The sequence below is a fragment of the Chiloscyllium punctatum genome, chromosome 3, assembly GCF_047496795.1.
Source record: "Chiloscyllium punctatum isolate Juve2018m chromosome 3, sChiPun1.3, whole genome shotgun sequence".
Taxonomy (NCBI): domain Eukaryota; kingdom Metazoa; phylum Chordata; class Chondrichthyes; order Orectolobiformes; family Hemiscylliidae; genus Chiloscyllium; species Chiloscyllium punctatum.
In genome coordinates this window covers 139,263,629-139,269,127 of record NC_092741.1, presented here as the reverse complement: position 1 = coordinate 139,269,127, position 5,499 = coordinate 139,263,629, and the positions used below count along the sequence as shown (strand labels likewise).

Genomic DNA, 5,499 nt, shown 5'->3' with positions numbered 1-5,499 from the left:
GAAGAGGGGAGAGCATGTCCTCAGGGGCCTCAAGTAGTTTGAGCCTGGATACCACATGCGCATTTCTAATACAGGACCATATTCAGTGCAATGACCTACATTTCATTGAACAATAGTAAAGAAGAAATTTTCGGAGTGTGCGTGGGGGAGGGTTGGGCAGATAAAATTAGACGCTTAGCACAGCTCACAAAGAAACCCTTTAATCTGCAGTGGAAGTGTCTTTTTAAATTCAAATTGCTACCCTATTTTAAAGAATAACTAGAATCTAATTGATGCTTTCTTGAAAAACCTCCAACTTTCAAGTAATACAATATACATTGAGTTCAAGTACACTAGATATCCAAAGTCCCTCTGGCAGCTATTTTAAATTGGGAATTAGCTGATTTGTGTGAAATAGGTTAACATACAAATACTAAAGTTGGAACGATACAGAGAAGATTAGCATGGCCCCTCCACAAGGATGACTCATAAATTCGTGAAGTGTCCCACAGTTAGGGCCCTCTTGTGGTGCAGTGGTAGTGTCCCTACCCCTAGCCCAGGAGGCCTGGGTTCAGCTCCCAGCTGCTCTAGAAGTGTGTAATGATATCTCTGAATAGGTTGATTAGAAGAATAGGGTAAACAAAAATACAAAAAATTTTCCAATTTCAGGCTTAATGACAAAAAACAAGCTTTTCATTTCCCACTATTTTTTCTTTGCAATGTTTAATAATATTAATAATTTTAAACTATTTTGGGGATGCGATAGCCTAGGGATATTATTGCTAGTCGATTAATCTCAAAACTCAGCTAATGTTCTGGGTGCTTGGATTCAAATCTAACCACAGCAGATGGCGGAATTTGAATTCAATAATAATCTGAAATTAAGAATCTATTAACGACCATGAGATGATTGTCAGGAAAAAAAAAGCCCCATCTGGTTCACTAATGTCCTTCAGGGAAGGAAATCTGCCATCCTTATTTGGTCTGGCCTACATATGGTTCCAGACCCACAGTAATGTGGTGGACTCTTAATTGCCCTCAGAATTGGCGTAGCAAGCCACTCAGTTCAAAGGCAACTCGGGACAGGCAGTAAATGCTGGCCAGCTGGCAATGCCCAAGTCCCACATGTGAATTTAAAAAAGCCAACATTTTGGCAAAAGCAGTGTTGTCCATCTACATAGCCGAGCTAAGATATACTAAATTCATCTAGTCCCATTTAGCCCATAATCACTCTAAACCCTTCCTATTCATAGACCTATCCAGCTGCCTTTTAAATGGTGTAATTGTACCAGCCTCCATCACTTCCTCTGGCAGCTCATTCCATACACGCACCACATTCTGTGTGAAAAGGTTCCCATTCAGGTCCCTTTAAATCTTTCCCCTCTCACCCTAAACCTATACCTCCTACATTTAACTCCACCACCCTGAGGAAAAGACCTATTCACCCTATCCATGCCCCTCATGATTTTGTAAACCTCTGTAAGGTCAACCCTCAGCCTACAACACTTCAAGGAAAACAGTCTCAGCTGATTTAGCCTCTCTCTATTGCTCATACCCTCCAACCCTGGCAACATCCTCGTAAATCTTTTCTGAAACCTTGCAAGTTTTACAACTTCCCTTCCTATAGCAGGGAGACCAGAACTGCACACAGTATTCCAAAAGTGGTCTAACCAATGTGCTTTACATCCATGACATGACCTCTCAACTCCTACATTCAATGCACTGACCAATAAAGGAAAGCATGCCAAATGTCTTCTTCACTATCCTATCTACCTTAGACTGCGCTTTCAAGGAATTATGAACCTGCACCCCAAGGTCTTTTTGTTCAGCAGCACAGCACAGGACCTTACCATTAAGTATTTAAGTCCTGCCCTGATTTGCCTTTCCAAAATGTAGCACCTCACATTTATCTAAATTAAACTCTATCTGGCACTCTTAGACCCATTGGCCACTGATCAAGGTCCTGTTGTACTCTTTGCTGTCCACCACACCTCCAATTTTGGTGTCAACTACAAACCTACTAATCATACCTCTTATGTTCATAATGAAATTATTTGTATAAATGACAAAAAGCAGCAGACCCAGCACTGATCCTAATAGCACATCGCTGGTAACAGGCCTCCAATCTGAAAAGCAACCCTCCACCACCTGTCTCCTACCTTTGAGCCAGTTCTGTATCCAAATGGCTCATTCTCCCTGTATTCCATGTGATCTAACCTTGCTAACCAGTCTACCATGCGGAACCTTGTTGAATGCCTTACTGAAGCCCATATCGATCACATTCACTGCTCTAACGTCATCAATCCTTTTTGTTACTTCTTCAAAGACTCAATTAAGTTAGTGAGACATGATTTCCCACGCACAAAGCCATGTTGACTATCCCTAATTAGTCTTTGCCTTTCCAAATACATGTAAATCCTGTCCTTCAGGATCCTTAAAACAACTTGCCCCCCACTGATGTCAGGCTCACCTGGCTTTTTGTTATCACCATGTTAGCCACCCTCCAGTCTTCTGGCACCAAACCTGTGGCTATTGGTGATACAAATATCTCAGCAAGAGGCCCAGGAACCACTTCCCTAGCTTCCCACAAAGGTCTAGGGTATACCTGATTAGGTCCCAGGGATTTGTCCAGTTTTATACATTTTAAGACGGCCAGCACCTCCACCTCTATAATCTAGACATTTTTCAAGACATCTTTATGTATTTCCCCAGGTTCTCTAGCTTCCATATTGTTCTCCACAGTAAACACTGATGCAAGATACTCATTTAGTATCTTGCCCCAACTCCTGCAGTTCCACACAAAGACCACCTTGTTGATCTTTAAGGGGCCTTATTATCTCCCTAGTTACTCTTCAGCCCTTAAGGTATTTGTAGAATCCCTTTGGATTCTCCTTAACCTTATTTGCCAAAGCTTTCTCATATTCCCTTTTGGTCCTCCTGATTTTTCTCAAATATACTTTTACTGTTTTTATACTCTTCTAGGGATTCACTTGATCTCTGCTGCTATACCTGACATATGCTTCTTTTTTTTTCTTGACCAAAATCTCAATTTCTCTCATCATCCAACATTCCCTACACCTACCAGCCTTGCCCATGTCCTGATCAAAATCTGGGTTGGTTGGTATAACATTACAAAGTCCAATTTTTTCTTTTCCTCAGCTCTGCCTCATGTTATTGAATACTGTTACAATTTTTCTGCTTTTAGATTGTATTTTCATTATTTCATCAACTGTGTTAAATCAAACACTACAGGTAAGTGTAAAATAGACCAATACAAAAATGTCAACAATCACTGTTTATGGGCTGTCCACAGATTGTAATTATTATTTCTGAATAATATTTTCATCCTGTGGCTTTATTATAGACTCAAAATGTTAGCTGTAATTGAATAACATACTTCTTGTCCTAAGTTCTTTTGGAAGTTTTCATCCGACCATTGCCCTTTAACATTCAATGGCATTATCATCACTGAATGCCTCACTAACAATATCCTGGGGATTACTATTGACCAGAAACTGAACTGGACCAGCCACACAAATACAATGCTACAAGAGCAGGTCAGAGGGTAGGAATCCTGCAGCGAGTAACTTACCTCCTGACTCCCCAAAACCTGTCCCACCATCTACAAGGCACAACTCAGGGAGGTAAAAACAATGACTGCAGATGCTGGAAACCAGATTCTGGATTAGTGGTGCTGGAAGAGCACAGCAGTTCAGGCAGCATCCAACGAGCAGCGAAATCGACGTTTCGGGCAAAAGTCCTTCATCAGGAATAAAGGCAGTGAGCCTGAAGTGTGGAGAGATAAGCTAGAGGAGGGTGGGGGTGGGGAGAAAGTAGCATAGAGTACAATGGGTGAGTGGGGGAGGGGATGAAGGTGATAGGTCAAGGAGGAGAGGGTGGAGTGGATAGGTGGAAAAGGAGATAGGCAGCTTGGACAAGTCCGGACAAGTCATGGGGACAGTTACTGAGCTGGAAGTTTAGAACTAGGGTGAGGTGGGAGAAGGGGAAATGAGGAAACTGTTGAAGTCCACATTGATGCCCTGGGGTTGAAGTGTTCTGAGGCGGAAGATGAGGCATTTTTCCTCCAGGCGTCTGGTGGTGAGGGAGCGGCGGTGAAGGAGGCCCAGGACCTCCATGTCCTCGGCAGAGTGGGAGGGGGATTAGAGAGGTTAGGTGCCGGCGCATTGCTGCAAGCATAGAGCGGAGGATCTTGAAGGAGAACTGTTGCTGGTGTTTTTGAATCTGTAGTCTGCACTGTTTATCCTGTTCGGGTCCGAACTCTGCTGGTTTAAAGGTGGTCCGTAGTCCGTGTGGGATGAGTTGGTTACGGAGGCATGCACTGGGGAAGCAAATGTGGCTGTGGTACCGAGTTTGTTTCACGACATGGTTGAAGAGCTTCAGGGCAGAGGAAATGACCTGGGAGTTGCAGTGGGAGAGGGACTCCCTGAGATTCTTGTAGAGAGAGGAGGAAAACTTCTTCAAGGCAGGCATCCTTGCAAGAGGATTCGCAGTAGGGTTAAAATCAATGAGGTAAAAACAATGACTGCAGATGCTGGAAACCAGATGGAATACTCCACATTTGCCTGGATGAGTGCAGTTTCAAGTCTAGAAGTTCAACGCCATTCAGGACAAAACAACCCTTGGCATCACAACCACATTCAGTCCCTCCACCAATGATGCTTAGCACCAGTAGTGTGTACCATCAACAAAATGCTCTGTCAAAATTCACCAATGATCCTTGGAATATACTTCCATACCCACAATCATTACCCATTTAGAATTAAGAGGGCAGCAAATGGGAACACCACTTGCAAACTACCCTTTAAGCCACGCACCATCTTGACTTGGAAATAAATTGTCATTCCTACACTGGTTCTGGTCAAAATTCTGCAGTTTCCTCCCTTATGATATTGTGGGTCCATCTACAGCACATGGACTACAGCGATTCAAAAAAGCAGCTTGCCACCACCTTTTCAAGGGCAATTAGATGGGCAATAAATGCTCACCCAGCCCACATGTAATGCCCACATTCCATGAATGAATAAAGAAACTTACCAACAATGAAGGTTGCACTTCCTTCACTGCATAAAATCAGGAGCAATATAAAGTATGCAGCTTTTGGTATAATTGAGGTCTAGGGACTCACTGAATTAGAATTTCATTATTATTCAGCTGCAGCTAAACACAAGTGGAAAATGACCAAGACCTTTATAGATTAGATTACTTACAGTGTGGAAACAGGCCCTTCGGCCCAATAAGTCCACACTGCCCCGCCGAAGTGCAACCCACCCATACCCCTACATCTACCCCTTACCTAACACTACGGGCAATTTAGCATGGACAATTCACCTGACCTGCACATTTTTGGAGTGTGGGAGGAAACCGGAGCACCCGGAGGAAACCCACGCAGACACGGGGAGAATGTGCAAACTCCACACAGAGAGTCACCTGAGACGGGAATTGAACCCGGGTCTCTGGCGCTCTGAGGCAGCAGTGCTAACCACTGTGCCACCGTGCCGC

At 43.5% G+C, this 5,499-nt stretch overlaps 1 non-coding gene across 1 annotated transcript; it reads left to right on the top strand.

Moving 5' to 3' along the window:
* The first annotated feature begins 386 nt into the window (after positions 1-386).
* On the top strand, positions 387-495 carry LOC140473100 (U6 spliceosomal RNA). The gene has a single exon (XR_011958094.1). It is a non-coding gene; the product is annotated as a U6 spliceosomal RNA (small nuclear RNA).
* Positions 496-5,499: the final 5,004 nt, after the last annotated feature.